The 23,078-nt window shown below is 38.4% G+C and overlaps 1 protein-coding gene across 5 annotated transcripts in view; it reads left to right on the top strand.

Moving 5' to 3' along the window:
* ADAMTSL1 (ADAMTS like 1) overlaps window positions 1-23,078 on the top strand; it is a 1,026,435-nt gene that overhangs the window by 542,607 nt on the left and 460,750 nt on the right. The window lies entirely within an intron of this gene.

Here is a 23,078-nt window from a genome sequence, read left to right as displayed (position 1 = left end):
CTGAGAGGTTTGTGTGGGCTGGTAAATATTAGTTCTTAGTCACAAGGCTGCTATACATGTCTGTCTTCTAATCAGTTTTAAAATAAGACAGGATTTCAGATCCAGTGCTTTTTTTCTGTTGGGGATAGAAAGGAAGATCTGGGAAATTCACCCTGGACTGCCACGGGAAGGAAAAGAATTCACTACAGAAAATACAAACAAAGCTAAAGCCTCATGTGTAATGTCAGGAGATGAAGAATGGCATGATGCCTCTTCAAAGACCTGCTGAGTTTGTAAAAGGAATCCATTTTTTTTCTATAACAGGAGATGCTAAGAAGACAAAAACCTTAAATATGTGTGTCCCAGGAGGCAGAGAATGTAATGATCTCAGCCTGGGAGGGATAACATTTTGAAATGCAGTTTCTCCAAATGGTTGAACATACAGTTTTGAGCTATATTACCTGGAACAAAAGGTCCTCAGTTCAATTTGTAACTAAGTTTTTGGTGCTGCACAAGTATACAGACATTTAAAAGGCAAAATATATGTTGTAATAATATAATTTTTAATGCCAAGTGAAAACCCAAATCCACTAAATGACTACTTTGGGATGGCTGGATGATAATGGTTATTATTCTAACACACCTAACAATTGTGAATAAAGTTTTGGCTATAGAAGAGCAGGTGGCTTTTCATTATTACCTTGTGTATTAAAAGTTTCCTGTCCTTTAACACTCTTCATAGATGAAATTCAAAATATCTTCTGAAGACAAACGAGAGCTTTATTCTAAAAGAGCCATTGTATCAAAGAGTTTGATTTAAACTTTAAAGGGAATGTTATACATCAAAGTAACTTAGGATGTGTGATAAGTGTATATTTTAATCTACATAGAAGACCCCAATCTTCTATTTTCCTGTAGTAAGATTTCCAAAGTTTGAGGAAAATTTCAGAGAGAGAGAGAAAAAAACCAAACAACTTTCATTCTCTAACGTTTTGCCAGGTGTTTATTAAGAGGATTAATGTGGACTTGTAAAGGTTAAGTCGTATCTTCTATGCAGACTTTCAAAGGGAGTTATTAAAATTCAAAGCTGGGAGGCACTGGCTTTTCAAATGACTCTGCAAACGAGCAGTTCAGTTGAACGTATGGTTTTCTGTCCTCAAAAAGAAGGAAAAAAATCATGGGTCCTCAATTTAGTTATATATTTCTTTAATATTTATTGAGTCTCTCAAATGTGCTAGATATTTGCTTTTATAGTCTCAGATGATATTGACTACAGGATTTCAAAATTAGTTGAGTAACATACCGTTAGCTGCTATGATAAGGAGAAGAACCTGACAGATTTTTCTTTTATGATTAAACTTTTTAAGAAGATGGAGCTCCTGACAGGTGGCTTTGCTGTCATGCATAGACTGGGTGGTAAAAGGGAGCGCCACCTAGTGGCCTGCAAGTCATTTGGTCGGTGCTGCCCTCCAGGGGAGAGCAGGGCTAAGGAAAAGCAAATTGGATTTAAACTTCTCAGCCTTCTACGACCTGCCACAAACCAGCACAGTACCTGGTTTTATAGAACAGAGTGATGGTTCCGACTCCTTCCATGCCAGCCCCTCCCTAGTCAGGACTGGTGTTAAACTTTGTCTTTACAAGCCTGTGCTTGCAATTTCTAACTTTGCCATTGCCACTGCCATCTGCTTAAAATGAAGGCTTTGGGAGCCTGGATATACCTCTCTCCAAATGGCCAGTCATAGAAGGCTTTGAAAATCTGGCCTTTGATGTATTTTATAGGGATAAGGAGCCATATATTAGAGTGAGCTCTGCTGCACACTCTAGGCCACATAACTGGGTCAATACTAAAGTTATAATTTCATCTTCAGTTTTTGAGGAGCTTAACTGTTCTAGCTTTCCTGTTGCTGATGACATCATAGGAAGTCACTGATGAGCTGACAACCTTTTATGATCTAGCTGAGGATACATTACTTTTTGTCTTTCTCCTTCAGTGTATAATGAATACCAGTGCTTACATAAATGTTAAAGAATTATCTGCAGGAGAAAACTGAAGCTTCTCAGTAAGCCAGCAGTAGATTAAAAGGCAAAGTTAGTGAGGTATTCTTCGCAGGGTTTTATCTTTTGCTCTTTAGTAAGCCATGGGAGTTATAGGTATAGAACTCATTCAGTGTTGGAAGACAGAGAGTGGAGGAGTGTTTCTAAGAAGATGAATATGTGGAGATTATAAGAAAGAAAATGACTTCATAGATCAGTTCAGGGTGAATGAAAGTTTGGATAGTTTGCAGTCCTTTTTCAGTCTAGGTGTGTACTGTACTGACTTTTAGTTTCTCCCCAAAGATGTGGAGAAATCTGCTGTATATTTGTGGCCCAACTCATGAATTCAGTGTACATGGCTTATAGCTCTGTTAAAACGATCTTAGAAAAGCTAGGACTTTCTCTGTACATAGACTATAATATTGTCAGCATGCATTTGAATAGATTGTCTGTATAGGCCACAAACAGAAATGGACCTAAACCATGAAGTAGTAAGCCAATTTTTCATTAATTGGTGAAATTGTGAAGTATAAGTACCTGTGATGGAGATGATCTTGTGTTCTAATGAGATAGATGTAGATTATGTTCACATTTAAGTAAGAGGAACAACTATGTTACTAGCATTTACTATAGAAATGATATTGTTTTTGTGAGGATGTGTCAGAAGTTACTTTACTTGGGGATAAATAGACTAAATAATGCTTGCAGGGCTTACCATGATGTCTAGTATGTGTGACGATGGCTTCATGGTTTTAGAGAATTCCTAGAATCTTTATTTTTTTAGTTTTTGCAGCGAATGAGAAAAGAAAAATTACTGAGAAACTACTAAGGGTGAGGCATTGCGCTTGGTGCTTGGCAAATGCCATCTTATTTAATCCTCACATTGATCTTTTGAGCTAATGGGTAATATATTCCTTTTATGGATGAGGCCATTGGAGCTCAGAGAGACTAAAGAACTTGCCTAAGTTACTAAACGGTGGATATGGGATTTGAATTTAGGTCTTTCTGATTCCAAAATTCATGGTTCTCCAATGTTGACTTACATGTGAACAAAGAAAAAAAATGTGCATTGTGTATATGTAACATTTCACTAGACTCTACTATTTTGAATTTTAGCCTATAAGGATAAAAACATAAGCCTTGAAGACTGGCCTCAAGCAGATCCTCAGTATTTCACCTGTGCACACATTTGTTTCTGTTGTAAGAATATTCCACTCCTTGAGAACAGGTTTATGTCTTTTGCTCTACCTTAAATAATTGGTAAAGGGAAAAGAGATGCAGATAATAATGGTAGTACAAGTTAAGGCCAAAGGGATGGCACACAGGCAGGAGGGTAGGGCAACATCCTTAAAACTTTTGTTCAAGTGCAGAAATGCCATATTTAATGTCTTTCCTCCTATTGATTAAAAGACATATGTCTATGTATCTTACCAAAAGACTAATAATATCAGCAACAGCTAACACTGTTGAGCACTTAATTTGATCCAGGCCCTTTTCTAAGTATTTAGCATGCCTTCTTAGGCACTACAATTACCCTCATTTCACAGGTGAGAAAACTGAAAGTCAAAGAGTTTAGGTAACTTATTTGCCTAAGGTCAAATAGAAAGTTATGGATTCAGGATTCAAACCCAGTCAGTTGAACTCCAAAGCTCAAGTTCTTAAACATTGTGATATTCTTCAGTACAATAAATGTACACATTAACTTACCTTGCTGGGGATATTTCCTCCTCAAGAAGTCTGAAATTCTTCTAGATTGTTCTGACAGTGATAACCAGTTTCTCTCTTCATTATGTGTTTTGCCACCGCTAAAAGTACAACCTTTGATTTGAGAGGTAAACAATTTGTCACTACCATTAGGCATCAAATATATGTTTTATCCTTTGGGAAAAATTAAGATCATGGATAATGAACTCTTTGACTTTGTTTGTTTAATGCAAAAATAAATTGAACCTTGAATTTGATAAGACAAAATCTTTAGAGTTCACCTACATTCCTACATACAAAATGATACCCTTGTGGTACATCTTTTAATCACAGTATATTTAAGAGTTCTTCAATATCCCATATTGATAAAACAGGTAGTTAATAGTAATATTTGGTATCTATATAATTCTATGGTTTCAAAATTTTGTCATTCCATTTCATTGATGGGGAAACTGAAGACTTAAAAATATTGTTATAAACAAAGAGTTTACCCGGAGGAGCCAAGATGGCTGAATAGGAACAGCTCCGGTCTACAGCTCCCAGCGTGAGTGACGCAGAAGACAGGTGATTTCTGCATTTCCATTTGAGGTACCGGGTTCATCTCACTAGGGATTGCCAGACAGTGGGCGCAGGACAGTGGGTGCAGCGCTCCGTGCGCCAGCCGAAGCAGGGCGAGGCATCGCCTCACTCGGGAAGCGCAAGGAGTCAGGGAGTTCCCTTTCCTGGTCAAGGAAAGGGGTGACAGCCGGCAACTGGAAAATCGGGCCACTCCCACCCGAATACTGCGCTTTTCCGATGGGATTAGGAAACGGCGCACCAGGAGATTATATCCCGCACCTGGCTCGGAGGGTCCTACGCCCACGGAGTCTCGCTGATTGCTAGCACAGCAGTCTGAGATCAAACTGCAAGGTGGCAGCGAGGCTGGGGGAGGGGCGCCCGCCATTGCCCAGGCTCGCTTAGGTAAACAAAGCAGCCGGGAAGCTCAAACAGGGTGGAGCCCACCACAGCTCAAGGAGGCCTGCCTGCCTCTGTAGGCTCCACCTCTGGGGGCAGGGCACAGAGAAACAAAAAGACAGCAGTAACCTCTGCAGACTTAAATGTCCCTGTCTGACAGCTTTGAAGAGATCAGTGGTTCTCCCAGCATGCAGCTGGAGATCTGAGAACGGGCAGACTGCCTCCTCAAGTGGGTCCCTGACCCCTGACCCCCGAGCAGCCTAACTGGGAGGCACCCCCCAGTAGGGGCAGACTGACACCTCACACGGCCGGGTACTCCTCTGAGACAAAACTTCCAGAGGAAAGATCAGACAGCAGCATTCGCAGATCACAAAAATCTGCGGTTCTGCAGACACCACTGCTGATACCCAGGCAAACAGGGTCTGGAGTGAACCTCTAGCAAACTCCAACAGACCTGCAGCTGAGGGTCCTGTCTGTTAGAAGGAAAACTAACAAACAGAAAGGACATCCACACCAAAAACTCATCTGTACAACACCATTATCAAAGACCAAAAGTAGATAAAACCACAAAGAAGGGGAAAAAACAGAGCAGAAAAACTGGAAACTCTAAAAAGCAGAGCGCCTCTCCTCTTCCAAAAGAATGCAGTTCCTCACCAGCAATGGAACAAAGCTGGACGGAGAATGACTTTGACGAGTTGAGAGAAGAAGGCTTCAGATGATCAAACTACTCCAAGCTACAGGAGGAAATTCAAACCAAAGGCAAAGAAGTTGAAAACTTTGAAAAAACTTTAGACGAATGTATAACTAGAATAACCAATACAGAGAAGTGCTTGAAGGAGCTGATGGAGCTGAAAGCCAAGGCTCGAGAACTACGTGAAGAATGCAGAAGCCCCAGGAGCCGATGCGACCAACTGGAAGAAAGGGTATCAGTGATGGAAGATGAAATGAATGAAATGAAGCGAGAAGGGAAGTTTAGAGAAAAAAGAATAAAAAGAAACGAACAAAGCCTCCAAGAAATATGGGACTACGTGAAAAGACCGAATCTGCATCTGATTGGTATACCTGAAAGTGATGGGGAGAATGGAACCAAGTTGGAAAACACTCTGCAGGATATCATCCAGGAGAACTTCCCCAATCTAGCAAGGCAGGCCAACATTCAGATTCAGGAAATACAGAGAACGCCACAAAGATACTCCTCGAGAAGAGCAACTCCAAGACACATAATTGTCACATTCACCAAAGTTGAAATGAAGGAAAAAATATTAAGGGCAGCCAGAGAGAAAGGTCAGGTTACCCACAAAGGGAAGCCCATCAGACTAACAGCGGATCTCTCGGCAGAAACTCTACAAGCCAGAAGAGAGTGGGGGCCAATATTCAACATTCTTAAAGAAAAGAATTTTCAACCCAGAATTTCATATCCAGCCAAACTAAGCTTCATAAGTGAAGGAGAAATAAAATCCTTTACAGACAAGCAAATGCTGAGAGATTTTGTCACCACCAGGCCTGCCCTAAAAGAGCTCCTGAAGGAAGCGCTAAACATGGAAAGGCACAACCGGTAGCAGCCGCTGCAAAATCATGCCAAAATGTGAAGACCATCGAGACTAGGAAGAAACTGCATCAACTAACGAGCAAAATAACCAGCTAACATCATAATGACAGGATCAAATTCACACATAACAATATTAACTTTAAATGTAAATGGACTAAATGCTCCAATTAAAAGACACAGACTGGCAAATTGGATAAAGAATCAAGACCCATCAGTGTGCTGGATTCAGGAAACCCATCTCACATGAAGAGACACACATAGGCTCAAAATAAAAGGATGGAGGAAGATCTACCAAGCAAATGGAAAACAAAAAAAGGCAGGGGTTTCAATCCTAGTCTCTGATAAGACAGACTTTAAACCAACAAAGATCAAAAGAGACAAAGAAGGCCATTACATAATGCTAAAGGGATCAATTCAACAAGAAGAGCTAACTATCCTAAATATATATGCACTCAATACAGGAGCACCCAGATTCATAAAGCAAGTCCTGAGTGACCTACAAAGAGACTTAGACTCCCACACAATAATAATGGGAGACATTAACACCCCACTGTCAACATTAGACAGACCAACGAGACAGAAAGTTAACAAGGATACCCAGGAATTGAACTCAGATCTGCACCAAGCGGACCTAATAGACATCTACAGAACTCTCCACCCCAAATCAGCAGAATATACATTTTTTTCAGCACCACACCACACTTATTCCAAAATTGACCACATAGTTGGAAGTGAAGCTCTCCTCAGCAAATGTAAAAGAACAGAAATTATAACAAACTGTCTCTCAGACCACAGTGCAATCAAACTAGAACTCAGGATTCAGAAACTCACTCAAAACTACTCAACTACGTGGAAACTGAACAACCTGCTCCTGAGTGACTACTGGCTACGTAACGAAATGAAGGCAGAAATAAAGATGTTCTTTGAAACCAACGAGAACAAAGACACAACATACCAGAATCTCTGGGATGCATTCAAAGCAGTGTGTAGAGGGAAATTTATAGCACTAAGTGCCCACAAGAGAAAGCAGGAAAGATCCAAAATTGACACCCTAACATCACAATTAAAAGAACTAGAAAAGCAAGAGCAAACACATTCAAAAGCTAGCAGAAGGCAAGGAATAACTAAAATCAGAGCAGAACTGAAGGAAATAGAGACAAAAAAACCCTTCAAAAAATTAATGAATCCAGGAGCTGATTTTTTGAAAGGATCAACAAAATTGATAGACCACTAGCAAGACTAATAAAGAAAAAAAGAGAGAAGAATGAAATAGACGCAATAAAAAATGATAAAGGGGATATCACCACCAATCCCACAGAAATACAAACTACCATCAGAGAATACTACAAACACCTCTATGCAAATAAACTAGAAAATCTAGAAGAAATGGATAAATTCCTTGACACATACACTCTCCCAAGACTAAACCAGGAAGAAGTTGAATCTCTGAATAGACCAATAACAGGAGCTGAAATTGTGGCAATAATCAATAGCTTACCAACCAAAAAGAGTCCGGGACCAGATGCATTCACAGCCGAATTCTACCACAGGTACAAGGAGGAACTGATACCATTCCTTCTGAAACTGTTCCAATCAATAGAAAAAGAGGGAATCCTCCCTAACTCATTTTATGAGGCCAGAATCATCCTGATACCAAAGCCTGGCAGAGACACAACCAAAAAAGAGAATTTTAGACCAATATCCTTGATGAACATTGATGCAAAAATCCTCAATAAAATACTGGGAAACCAAATCTAGCAGCACATCAAAAAGCTTATCTACCATGATCAAGTGGGCTTCATCCCTGGGATGCAAGGCTGGTTCAATATACACAAATCAATAAATGTAATCCAGCATATAAACAGAACCAAAGACAAAAACCACATGATTATCTCAATAGATGGAGAAAAGGCCTTTGACAAAATGCAACAACCCTTCATGCTAAAAACTCTCAATAAATTAGGTATTGATGGGACGTATCTCAAAATAATAAGAGCTATCTATGCCAAACCCACAGCCAATATCATACTGAATGGGCAAAAACTGAAAGCATTCCCTTTGAAAACTGGCACAAGACAGGGATGCCCTCTCTCACCACTCCTATTCAACATAGTGTCGGAAGTTCTGGCCAGGGCAATTAGGCAGGAGAAGGAAATAAAGGGTATTTAATTAGGAAAAGAGGAAATCAAATTGTCCCTGTTTGCAGATGACATGATTGTATATCTAGAAAACCCCATCGTCTCAGCCCAAAATCTCCTTAAGCTGATAAGCACCTTCAGCAAAGTCTCAGGATACAAAATCAATGTACAAAAATCACAAGCATTCTTATACACCAATAACAGACAAACAGAGAGCCAAATCATGAGTGAACTCCCATTCACAATTGCTTCAAAGAGAATAAAATACTTAGGAATCCAACTTACAAGGGACGTGAAGGACCTCTTCAAGGAGAACTACAAACCAGTGCTCAATGAAATAAAAGAGGATACAAACAAACGGAAGAACATTCCATGCTCATGGGTAGGAAGAATCAATATCGTGAAAATGGCCATACTGCCCAAGGTAATTTATAGATTCAATGCCATCCCCATCAAGCTACCAATGACTTTCTTCACAGAATTGGAAAAAACTACTTTCAAGTTCATATGGAACCAAAAAAGAGCCCGCATCACCAAGTCAATCCTAAGCCAAAAGAACAAAGCTGGAGGCATCATGCTACCTGACTTCAAACTATATTACAAAGCTATAGTAACCAAAACAGCATGGTACTGGTACCAAAACAGAGATATAGATCAATGGAACAGAACAGAGCCCTCAGAAATAACACCGCATATCTACAACTATCTGATCTTTGACAAACCTGAGAAAAACAAACAATGGGGAAAGGATCCCCTATTTAATAAATGGTGCTGGGAAAACTGGCTAGCCATATGTAGAAAGCTGAAACTGGATCCCTTCCTTACACCTTATACAAAAATTAATTCAAGATGGGTTAAAGACTTAAACGTTAGACCTGAAACCATAAAAACCCTAGAAGAAAACCTAGGCATTACCATTCAGGACATAGGCATGGGCAAAGACTTCATGTCTAAAACACCAAAAGCAATGGCGACAAAAGCCAAAATTGACAAATGGGATCTAATTAAACTCAAGAGCTTCTGCACAGCAAAAGAAACTACCATCAGAGTGAACAGGCAACCTACAAAATGGGAGAAAATTTTTGCAACCTACTCATCTGACAAAGGGCTAATATCCAGAACCTACAATGAACCCCAACAAATTTACAAGAAAAAAACAAACAACCCCATCAAAAAGTAGGCGAAGGATATGAACAGACACTCGTCAAAAGAAGACATTCATGCAGCCAGAAACACATGAAAAAATGCTCACCATCACTGGCCATCAGAGAAATGCAAATCAAAACCACAATGAGATACCATCTCACAGCAGTTAGAATGGCAGTCATTAAAAAGTCAGGCAACAACAGGTGCTGGAGAGGATGTGGAGAAATAGGAACACTTTTACACTGTTGGGAGGACTGTAAACTAGTTCAACCATTGTGGAAGTCAGTGTGGCGATTCCTCAGGGATCTAGAACTAGAAATACCATTTGACCCAGCCATCCCATTACTGGGTATATACCCACAGGATTATAAATCATGCTGCTATAAAGACACATGCACACGTATGTTTATTGCGGCACTATTCACAATAGCAAAGACTTGGAACCAACCCAAATGTCCAACAAGGATAGACTGGATTAAGAAAATGTGGCACATATACATCATGGAATACTATGCAGCCATAAAATATGATGAGTTCATTTCCTTTGTAGGGACATGGATGAAACTGGAAATCATCATTCTCAGTAAACTATCTCAAGGACAAAAAACCAAACACCACATGTTCTCACTCATAGATGGGAATTGAACAATGAGAACACATGGACACAGGAAGGGGAACGTCACACTCTGGGGACTGTTGTGGGGTGGGGGGAGGGGGGAGGGATAGCATTAGGAGATATACCTAATGCTAAATGGCGAGTTAATGGGTGCAGCACACCAGCATGGCACATGTATACATATGTAACTAACCTGCACATTGTGCACATGTACCCTAAAACTTAAAGTATAATAATAGTAAAAAATAAAAAATAAACAAAGAGTTTACCAAATGTACACCAAAAAAGAAAATACTAACCAAGACTCATATACAAAATGCTGAAAGTATTTGATTCCCTACTTGACTGGAGACATCTTGAAAAATTTTTTTATCATCAGTTGAATTTTTATAAAACATTTTTAGTTTACCTTTACTTGAATGTATTTAGAAAATCCAATATTTTTTAAAACCTGAATTTAGTCCTTGTCATGTGAAAAAAAATTACAATTATCAGAATAATATACTGAGAATTATAAGGAGCTAGTAGTGACTATATGCACAATACTGTATCAAATATTTGTGAACATTTTTATATTTAATCCTTATAGTTACCTTATCATATAGGTATTCATCCCCCTATTTTATAGAACAAACTGTGGTTCATGAAGATTAGTAACCTGCTTAAGACAATATAACCAGGAAGTGATGGACTCAGAGTTTGATTCCAGATTTGATCCCAGAACCCAAGATTTCTTCCTGTATTGAACAACATTTACTTTAGCTCAATTGTGCGATTACCTCTAGCAGAAAGGTAGAGGTATAAATGTCTTACAGAGCAGGAAAAGGAAAAAAGCAACTCCACAGTGATCTTTTAGGATTGACGTTCCAGAAACTCTATATATGGGCTTAAGTCTAAGATGAAAACTAAATCTCACTCCCAAATTCTCTGTAGGAAGATACGCCTGGGGGAAAAAATGTTGACATAAATATTAGTCTAGATTCATGCTGGCATACTTGGTTTTCTGAAAGCATTTAAAGGCATGAACTAAAAATGTTCTGCTACTCTAAATTTGTTTTTCTTTCTTTAAAATGCAAAAATAAGCAAGTATGGGTTTTATTGATTTTAAAATCAATTAGAATTCTACCAGATTATAAAAAGTATCACAAAATGTCAACCAGCAAGGATGCCTGTGCAGGCAATTGGGCTGACATGTTTATTGTAATGTGAACGTGCAGAAACTGGACCATTCAAAAGGCCAAATGGGTTCATTCCAAATCAATCTTTTAAAGCAACTTGAGGTAAACAAGTTTACCTAGAACAAGTAGAATCAACAAAGTCTTTGACATATATCTTCATACAGATAAAATGCATCTGGGTGCAAACACATGTTTTTCTCAACATGTTCTTACCTATGTCATCTGAAAAATAGTATTCTTGAACTTTCGGGTAATAGCGCTTGTCTTAGAACAGAATTAGGCCTACCTTGGACCATATCCAAAGAGAAGGTTTGGTTCCAAAAGTACCTTGAAAGGAGTTCATTGTAATGTGATTTCCTATAAAGGCAGTCAGAAGTGTGGACTGAAGACAGTTTTGAGGGGGTAAAACTTGCTTTAAATTTCCAAATTAACATGAACTTTTTTTTTTTTAAACAAAACTTTCCTTGTGCTGGAAGGGAAGACAATCACAAAATGTGGGTCACACAATCACTATGTGGGTTGTTTACATAGTTTTTGACTAGTTTGGAACAATGGTAGTAGAGAGTGTTTTGAACTCTGTTTACCACAAGTAACAAAATCAAAATAAATATTCAGCTCGCTTCATAATGAAGCAAATATTTTCTGTATTATATAGTAATGAAAGTCAGTGTGCATGGTAAATAAAGGTTGCTCAAGGGCTCCGTGAGAAAAAGCCCAATGCCGAATGATGGCCAGAATTCTACTACAGAGCAAGGAGAGCTTGGAAATATGTCACAATCCCTGAAGCTGAATGTTGCACCGTGTTTGGTTTGGTGCTTGCTTTATTTTGTAGAAAGGGGAAAGTGTTCAGTGCCGGTAGGACTGGCTTCATGCCCTTGGTGTCATTACTCATTGAAATAATGGGGAAAATGAGTGCCAAAACTGTGGGGAAGAGGGAGGGAGGGAGACTTCACAAATACCTCAGTTCAGTATTTAAAAGGAAGGGACAAAAATAGAACCACTAAAAGAAAGAAAAGCAATGACATTGTCCTGGATAGGGGAATCAGGCTGTTAGAGTCACCTGATGCAAAACAAAATGTCTCGCAATTATAAGTGTGTGTTTGGAGGCTTAGCAGGACATACACTGCTAAAGAGTCCTCAGGGAGCTCTTTGCTAGACCCTCTCTGAATGTCTATTGCTGTTCATTCTTTCTTGAAATAGAGCACCTTCCTCCGGAAAGTCTCATATGACTCTCTGCCAAATGAGTTTGCTTCCTTTCTCTATATGCATGCCCCTCAGGGACCTGATGACAGGAGCTCTTTGAATGCAGAAGAGCCCAAACTTTGATGTATAAAAAATTGCAGGTGTCGAGTACACATGGTTGTGCATTTGTGGCATGTGAGCAATTTGGTTCGGTTTATGGGTTTCAGTCCAAAGCTTTGAAAACTTTGGAAAACACTTTTCAAGACCACCAAAACAAGAGATTTGTGTGCGTGCTCGCTCTCGCTGTTTCTCTTTCTCTCTCTCTCTCTCTGTCATAAAGTATTTGCCCAGAAAACAAGAGAGAACAAAAATCAATTAATAAACAAAACCCCAAGCCTCAGTAATAAATTCTTTTATACACTTAGGAATACCCAGTTAAGAACCACTCTGGGTGTTTTGTTCTTTTATGATGCTTTTGTTGAGCTGCTCAGGAAGAATGTTAAGGAGAAGGCTTGGAGAAAGAAGTTTGGCATGGACAGTCAAGGGTCTACTGCCAGCCAGCCAGTGTGGGAAGGACACAGGACACTGGATGAGCTAGCCATCCACTTGGTGTCAAGGGAAAATTATTGCTATTGTGACCACAAACTGAGAAGCTTGAAACTAGGACAATGAGATCAGGGCCAAATGTCACAACTGCCAGGGAGAAAAGGGAAAGAATTATAAAGGTCATGTCCTACCTTTCCAAATTTTTACTTTTAAACCCCTAAAAGAATTTAGAAAATATCGACCACAGGCACATTTGTAAGTTGGCATTTAAAATTCATCATCATAAGTTGAAATAGTTGCAAAGGAAGTTATATCTGGAAAGTTATAAATATTAATTGTAGATGTTTCTACTAGAATGTAAACACCATGCCAGTTAGATACTAAGTTATTCCTAAAAGTGAATATATTGGACATTTATCTCATTTTCTTTTCTCTTTAGACTCATGCTATGATAATGTAGTATATTTTATAATTGAAAGTTGTCCTCTTTCTGCAAAATAAAAAAGAACCAAAAGTATGGCCACCCAGTTATACCTTACTGCAAAAAATATTTAAAAAATAAAATTTAATTTTAAAGTTTAATTTTTAAAAATGCTCTATGGTTACAAGACTCGAAGTTTTAAAATGTATGTGAGTGATATTATTTCAAGTATTATTAATATCAAATAATAGCACAAATAATATAAAATTTGATACTGTGCTTTATTGAAGATACTAAATAAAACATATGAGGGTTTTCTTTTTTCTTAAGTAGTTCATCAGTGGATAAACATTTCTTGCCAGAGTGAGACACAGTTACTCATAAATCCTATTTTTAACTTTCGCATTTATTCATGTGAGTGAGAAGAGCACTGATTATATAAAAAGCATGAGTTGGGGGGATTTAGGGGGGAATTCTGAAATAGCATAAATTCTTTGAAATTTTTCTGAGTTGTATGTCAAAAATCACTTAGTAATTAATGATCAAAAATTAAATTTAGTTTATCAGCTAGCAACTCTATTATATAATTTAAAAATATAATTATATAATTTACATTTAAAAATCTAAATAGCTTGACATGCAAAATGATTTGTAAAACAGTGATTAGAGCCAACACAGTCATGGAGCCATTTTCCTTCTTTCTTTCTGGAATGTATAATACTAAAGGGCTTTACCAAGACTTAACCTATGACTATTAATTATATCTGTTGGTTTTTCTCTTAGAGGAACCTTGTTAAACTTAATATATTCAGGAATAATTAGGATAATTGAAATATAGTTAATATATCTTTGGCAACACAATTTATTTTGATAAAATGATATTATCACATCCCGTGTTTTAAATATACTGTTTCCAAGACTTTGTGATTGCAAAGACACATATCAGATAAAGGACTTGTGTCTAGAATATGTAAAGACCTCTCACAACTTAGTAGTAAGAAAATAACCCAATAAAAATTAGACAGAAGATCTAAACAGAAAATAGATACAGATGATAGATACAGGTGTCAAATTAGCACATGAAAAGCTTTTTCAACATTATTAGTCATTAGGCAAATGCACAGTAAAACCACAATAATATACTACTATATACCTAGTAGAATGGCTGGCATTTTAAAAACTGGCAGTACTAAGTGCTGGCAAGGTTGCAGAAAAACTTTCTGACATGGCAGTGAGAATGCAAAATAGGAGAGAGCTTTAGAAAATAGCTTGGCAGTTGCTTACATTACGTTAAATATACACTTAGCATAAAATTCAGCAATCCCATTCCTAGGTATTTATACAAGAGAATGAAAAGATTTCTCCATGCAAATATATGTACAGGAATGTTTGTAATAGATTTATTCATAATCACCAAGAACTGGAAGCAACCAAATGTCCATTAACTAGTAAATAGGTAACCAAATTATGGCACATCCATACAACGAATGTATATTCTGTGATAAAAAGTGGAGCTGGCTGACTACAAGACACAAGGGAATTTCATGGAGCGATGGAAATATTCTATATCTTGATTGCTGTGGTGGTTACATGATTGTATATATTTGTCAAAACCCATAAAATTGAATGCCCAAAATGGGTAGATTTTACTGTATTCAACTTATACCTCAATAAACTTGACGTTTTTAAAAAAACACACTTTATAGCTATAAATTTAGCAACTCAATTAATGAAAATATATTTGCCATATAAGTAAATCAGCAAAGTCAGTCAGGAAAAGGTCAATTTTATCGTTCAGTTGAAATGGATGTGTTAATATGTAGCTGCATGAAAACTATATCTCTTTTTAATTCTAGGAACCCAGATTCATATATACATGTATAGATATATATATTATGTATACATATATATGTGTGTATATATGTGCATATGTGTGTATACACACACACCACATAGAACTTTTCTGTGACTCAGATAAAGTAAGTTAATCCCCTTTACCAAACTTACCAAACTCACTTTGCTTTGTTGTCACTAGACAACCTCTGAAGTGATTCATTATTTGACAATAGTTGAGAGAGTAGGAAGAGGCAACATGGTTAAGTGAATAATGTCATCGTTTCCATTGTCCACTCTACAGTATATCTGGATTCAGAGTATCATTACATAGAGTAAAATATCCTGCTTCTAAAGCCATGCTTTGCTTTAACAAAAAAAAAATTGTACAAAACAGGGAAAGACAAGAACTGTAGTCTGGGTTTGTGGTGACTTAATTAAAGGAGGTTTCATTTAACCCAGTATTTTGAATCATTCATTTGCCTGGGGTCCTGGGTTTTATACCCAGGAGTAAGACACCAAGGTAAGTTTCAGGTACTGTTGAAAAGTCAAAGAAACATGCTGTAAGAAGGGGGATTGGGATAGGAAGCCATCCGCACACCACAGCTGCATGTGCATTCTCCTGCTGTTCAGTTCGAGGAAAACCATTTTATCAAAGCTGAGAATATTATTTTCCTTGAAACAATCATGTTTGCGTACTCCTTGGAATGATGTTGGGTACCTCCATGCATACCTCAATGTAAAGGGCATACTAGTATGCCAATTTTTATAGTAAGATCGCCACATAAGATAACTTGCTGTCACTTTTTCAACCTAGCTTATAATTAGTTTAGAAGTGATTTTATGTCTACAATTTCCATACGATTTTATACCTGCAAATTGAACACAGCTTTACCTGTCTAAATGAGGTTATGTGTACCTGTATTATAGCTATGTGAATGGACAGAAGAGAAGAATTGTGTTACTGAAACCATTATTTGAGCAACTTTCGGAAAAGCTATTGCCACTTACATAAGTATTAGCTTAAAATTTGTATTACTCAACCAGCTCTTGTGTAAATATACTTGTTTATCTGGCTACCCCGGAAATGAAACCTTACAAATTTCAGCTCCATGTGTTACTAATTTACTCTATCTGAACTCATTGTTTTATTGCATGCAGTTCTTCTTCAAGCCTGAAAAGGATGGAGACTGTCTTAGTCCATTTTGTGTTACTATAACAGAATACTACAGGCTACGTAATTTACAAAGAAGAGAGATTTATTTCTTACAGTTCTAGAGGCTGGGAAGTCCAAGACTGAAGGGCCCACATCTGGCAAGGGCCCTCATGTTGCATGGTGGAAGATGAAAAGGCAAGAGAGGATGAGAGTGAGAGAGCAAGAGAGGTCCAAGCTCCCCCTTTTTTTTGAGACCGAGTTTCGCTTTTGTTTCCCAGACTGGAGTGCAATGGCACAATCTCAGCTCACCACAATCTCCGCCTCCCAGGTTCAAGCGATTCTCCTCCTTCCTCAGCCTCCCAAGTAGCTGGGATTACAGGCATGTGCCACCACTCCCAGCTAATTTTGTATGTTTAATAGAGATGGGGTTTCTCCATGTTGGTCAGGCTGGTCTCAAACTCCTGACCTCAGGTGATCTACCCGCCTCAGCCTCCGAAAGTGCTGGGATTACAGGCATGAGCCACTGCACCCTGCCCCAAGCTCCCATTTATAACAAATTTACTCTCAAGTTAATGAGCCCACTTTTATAATAATAACATAATCCGTTCACAAGGGCAGAACCTTCATGACCTAATCACTTCTTAAAAGTTCAACTTCTCAACACTTGCACTGGGGCTGACTTTCCAAAACATGAACTTGGAGGAATACATTCAAACCATAGTATTCTGGCACTAATGCCCAAAGTCACATCCTTCTCACATGCAATATGCATTCATTCCATTCCAATAGTTTCAAAAGTCTTAACTTACTCCAGAACCAACTCAAAGGTCCAAAGTCCAAAGTCTAATCTGAATCAGATGCAGATGAAACTCCAGGCATGATTCATCCTAAGTCAAATTTCTTTCTAGCTACAAGCCTATTAAACTGAAGTTATCTAACTCCAAAATACAATGGTGGACAGGCATAAGACAGACATTCCCATTATAAAAGAAATAGGCAAGAAGAAAGGGGTTGCTGCCTCCAAATAAGTCTGAAACCCAACAGGGAAGACACCATTAAGTCTTAAACCTGGAGAATAATCATTGATTCCATGTCTCACATCCTGGGAACATTAGGGTAGAGGTTGGGCCCCCAAGGCCTCAGGCAGCCTCATTCCTTTGACTTTGCTGGGCTTAGTCCACCAGCAGCTCATGTAGGTTGGAGCCCCAGGCCTACAGCTCTGACAGCCTGAAGCTGTAAGCGGGTAGCTCTATAGTTCTGGGTCCAGGGGTGGCCCCATTTCCAAGGTTCCAATAGGCTTTGTCATAGTAGGAGCTCTCCACAGTGGCTCTTCCTTTGTGACAAGTTTCTGCCTGAGACCCCAGGCTGTCCATGACATCCTTCAAAATTCAGATGGAGGAAGCCATGCCCCCACAGCTCTTGCTCTCTATGCACCTGCAGAATTAACACCATGTAGCCATTGCCAAGGTTTACAGCTTATACCTTCCAGAGCAGTAGGATGAGCCTCACCTGGGCCTGCTTGAGCTATAGCAAGGGTGGATGAGGAGCAAAGTGCCAGAATGCAGAGAGCAGAGACCCAAGGTAGCTCTGGGTGACAAGCCTGTGGAGGGTGCCTTGGGCTGGTCTCTCCAAACCATTCTGCCTTCCTAGAGCTCTGGACCTGCAATGGGAGGGGCAGCCATGAAGCTCTGAAATGCCTTCAGCATCATTCTCTTATTGACTTAATGATCCCTTCTATTATCTATCTATACTAATCTCCTTAGCAAATGGTCACTTGGCCACACCCTTGGTTTGTCATCTGAACATGCTTTTTTAATTTTTTTCAGGGCCAGGCTGAAATTTTTCAAAATCTTTAAGTCATTTCTTTTCTCTTGCAGCTTACTTTATTCAATTAAAATTAGCCACACAGCTCCCTCAATATTTTGCTTGGAAATCTCTCCTGCCAGATACCCTAGTTTATCACTCTTAAATTTCACCTTCCCCAAAGTCCTAGAGGATGGAAATAATTCAGCCAATTTCTTGGCCACTTATAAGTGGTTGATTAGGAATATGAAATGCAGATTTTTTTTGTATCTCTGTAAACAGTTCATTCTATGAACTATCAGTGCTCTCTGTGCTATTAGAAGCACAGTCCTTAGCATTTTTTGATCTAATCAGATTAGTGAGCAAATTCTAGAAACTCCCAAGCCAATTAAGGAAACTCATTCTTATAATTCTCTTCCTCTAGAACCACTCGTAGTACCAAAAGCTGTATTAGTCAGGGTTCTCCAAAGAGACAGAACCAATATCTGCGTATAGATAGACAGATACAGATATTGGTATGCAAGAGGTATATTAGGGGAATTGGCTCATGTGATGATGGAAGCTAAGAAGTTCCATCGCAGGCCATCTCTAAGCTGGAGACCCTAAGCATAGCTCAGTCTAAGTCTGAAAGCCTCAGAACCAGAAAAGACAGTGGAATAAATATCAGTACAAGGCCAAAGGCCTGAGAATCCAGGGGGCTGATGGTGTAAATCATATAATCCCAAGGCTGGAGAAGCTGGAGTTCTGATATCCAAGGGAAGGAGGAGGACACTGTCCCACTACATGAAAGAGAGAGAAGAAATTATTTTCTCTCCTTTTTTGTTCCATCCAGGACCCTAGCCGATTGGATGGTACCCACCCACATTGAGGGCAGATCTTCCCCACTCAGTCCACAGACTCACATGCTAATCTCCTCTGGAAACACCCTCACAGACACACCCAGAAATAATGCTTTACCAGTTCTCTAGGTATTCCTTAATCCAGTCAACACCTAAAATTACCCATCACAGAGACCAATGACTTGATGCAAATGTCTCGATATGTCTGGGAACACACCTATCCCTCTCAGTTATTGTTATGACAATTCAGGCTAGCATTTTGTGCTACCAGATCAGGATTCCAGAAAACAGAGTTCCAATCCCACTTTATCTCATCATTTCTGGCCCTTAATTTTTCTACTAGTTTATATTATTCCACCTTTTTAAAATAATGGAGGCAAGGCTAATGTGAATTTAAATTTTTATTGTGTTTTATAATATAATTATTTTATATCAAAAATGAAATTATTACTGGTTAGCAAATTAGAAAAATGATTACAATCATAGGCAAACCCAACCACATTTACTTCAAAGGTACAAGTGAGCTTTTTAGGCTTCATAAACTGTGTATATTCTATTATTGCTTCACATATGGAGGTAAAACAAAATAGAATTTAATGTTTCACCTGTTTCACAAATACTGCAATTCCTCCCCACCCCCACCTTGCACAATTCATAGGGTGGGTGGGTGTGGATAGTATCTGTGTGCCAAATTGATTATGATTTTTACTACACTACTTCCTGTGGATCTCTAAAATTTATATTTATTGAAAACTGTTTAGTCCATCAAGTTAAAATTACTGTTTATTGCAAAGTAAGCTTTAGGTAGGAGAAATTTAATATGGAACTTGATAGTCTCTCACTTAGTAACATTATGATTTCTTTCAGTATTTTACTGCTTGCTTATAAATACATTTTTTGTTAAAACAGAATAGCGTATTCATAGTCACGATTGTATACAGGTACAAGTTGTTCACTTTTCTCAAACATTTGGAAGAAATACAAACAAAAACCATATGTTTTAAATATTTCACAGAATACCTTTCTCCCTTTGCTCATATGTTGCAAATGTTTTTAAGCTAGTACCACTTACCCCCCAGTTTTATGACAAGTATTTCTATATATATTCATAAATGCATTTTGCACTTTAATGTAATTTTTAAACCTAACATTAAACTCCTAATCTTTTTTTTTTTAATCTTTAGGACAGCCATACAGGTAGGTCTCAGAGTCACCTAAGTAGCTTATAAGATGCTAGGCAAATTGAAAAGCCCTCTCTAATTCACTTTCCTTCTTCAGACCAAAGTGCTCTTCAGCTGATCTAAACAGATGAGAATATAATCCATTTTTTAAAAGCAGCGGTTTTTAAACATTTGGGGCATGGACCCAATCTAATAAAAGTTGCCAATCTCTTCCCACCCCCCCCCAAAATATACATACATACACATATACCCACACAATTTTGCATTGAACTTGGCAAGAATCACTATCCCCATCTATGTGGAAGGGGTTCAAGGATCTTATGTTAATAGCCCCCATTTTACAGTTTAAAGAAAGAGACCCAAAATGCTTGCTAGGTAACTCACTGTGTTTTGGATACTTTCTAATCCAAAAATTCTTATCTCTAACTAAAAGCCTTCCCTTTTCAACTTGTTCTCCTCCTAGAAGTCATAAAGAACAGATAGTCACCGTTACCTTTCATATTCTTGAAGGCCCTGTTAAGCCACACCTTGGCTATGTCCTCACCAAGATAAATAATCTCAGCTAAGTGATTCCAGTTTGGCTATACCTTTTCTCAGAGGCCCCATTATTCAATTCTTAACCATCTTCATTGACTTCCTCTGAACAGCCTTCAAGTTTTTCATACTCCTTTGAGTTTATTGAGGTTTTATAATTATTCCTCAGACTCTAGCGAAGGTCTATGTAAGTGTGCATAAGTGGCCTTTGTCCTTAACAAGCCTTGAATAACCAATCAGTTGAGTGTGGTTCCCAGGCAGCCTCCTCCTGCCACACTGGAAATCCTGAGCTAACACATTGCTGCATACTTCCTCAGTGGTAAACTTGATTGCTTGGTCCACTAGATTTTCCTTTTGGAATATATAAAATCTCTTACACAGGCTGCCAAGGTTGTGAGCTGCACTAGTCGGGGGTGTCATTCCTATAACACCAGGGACATCATTGGCAGACTGAACAAAGGTAAGTAGAGGCCCTTCCCTTAGTACCTAATAGATTCATTTAAAATTAACTTCTATAAAAATCTTTCACTGCCTGGATTTCTTTTTTTTCGATTACCACATTTCTATTTTGTTTTCTTTTCAACTTAGGAGATTTTTAAATAAGGACTAATTAAATATTAGTGCTCACTAATTAAATATTAGTGCCAACTTGCTTTAATTTCCCTAGAAACCCTGGCTTACTTCCTTCCTGTTCACTGAGATCTTGGTTCAAAGGTCATCCCTGAACAACCACCTCAATCTGATTTGCACTTCAACCCCACCATGAAGCTACTCCTGTTTGCTTTTGGTCATAACACTCACTGCTATCTGAAATTACCCTGTTCATTTATTTAATGTTTTTCATACCTTTCTCCTCTGGCTAGAATGGAAGCACCACAGAATCAGAGATCTTACCTGGCTGTCTCATTCATTCATTTAGCATCTAGAACAGTCCTGGACATAAGTGAGGCCCTCAGTAAAAGTATGCAATTTTTTGTTTTGAAAGAAACTGTTTCATCCTCTGTTTATCATTTTGTCACCCCACACTTCAAAATCTTTAAACTCCGCACACAGTGAAAAACTGCTTTTCCATGCATTTTATTTATGTTATACTGGAGTGCTGCAGCCTTCCCAGTTATTGAGCTAATGTTGAGATATTACTTTAAAAAAAGCAAAAAACTATTTTGATAAATGGTTTACAAAAGGGGAATAAATGAGGAATAGTGACACATCAGTTAAAATAAAATCACGGAAAAAATGTTTTATAGACATATATTAAGGACGGAATAATTTCTTTCTTTTTTGTTTTTAGAAACAGGGTCTCACTGTCTCCCAGGCTGGAATGCAGTGATGTGATCACGGCTCACCGCAGCCTCAAGCTCCTAGGCTCCAGGGATCCTCCCACCTCAACCTTCTGAGAGGCTGGCTAGGACTACATGCATGCACCACCATGCCTTTTTTTTCTTAGTTTTTGTAGAGACAGTAGCTCACTTTGTCGCCCAGGGTGGTCTTGAACTCCTGGCTTCAAGGGATCCTCCTGCCTCAGCCTCCTTAAGTGCTAGGATTATAGGCATAAGCCTCTGCACTCGATGAGAAGAATTTCTATATGAGGTGTTTCCACTTCTAGAACTTCCCTTCCTGTCTTCAGGAAAGTAGTATGGGTTCTGAGTCGTGCCTTAGACAGACGTGCGGTATGCTGAGGAGGAAAGAGGAGTTAGAGAAAGTGATAATGCTTTTCCTTTCCCCGAAGGATGCAAAAAGAATTCCTAATTGCAGTTTTCTATATGCATATTATAGTTCAATACAAAGTTATTCAAAAATCTCTTGTCTGGCCTGTATTCTGTCTAGCTCATGCACAGTCACCGTTAGGCATAGCTGACATCCACCCTCCATCAAGCACTGAACAGGGGTTATACCTGTGTGTATGATCAAATCCATTAGATGGAAGAGATTGAGGTCAGTGATCTTGGCTTCTGGCATTCAGAATTAATGGATCTGTTTGGTGCTTCTTTCCTTTGAAGAAAGAAACCTTTCCATTCATACCCTACTCCTTTTTTTGCAATTGCATGGGATGCCCATAGGATGTTCAGGATTTCATAGAAGTAATTATAGAGTTTGAAGGGACATTGAAAGGCTGTTTTCATTTAAACCAAGAGTTTTCAAACATTTTTTAGTGTGTCCCACTGGAAGAAATAAATTTTACATGATGACCTAGTGTGTATATACCTATACTGAAACACATACACACACACCTGAAATAAAAGTTTCACCAAACAATACATATCCTTACTATGTGAGATACACTC

This window comes from Pongo abelii, chromosome 13 (assembly GCF_028885655.2).
Source record: "Pongo abelii isolate AG06213 chromosome 13, NHGRI_mPonAbe1-v2.0_pri, whole genome shotgun sequence".
Lineage (NCBI taxonomy): Eukaryota > Metazoa > Chordata > Mammalia > Primates > Hominidae > Pongo > Pongo abelii.
This window is presented reverse-complemented; position numbering and strand designations above follow the sequence as displayed.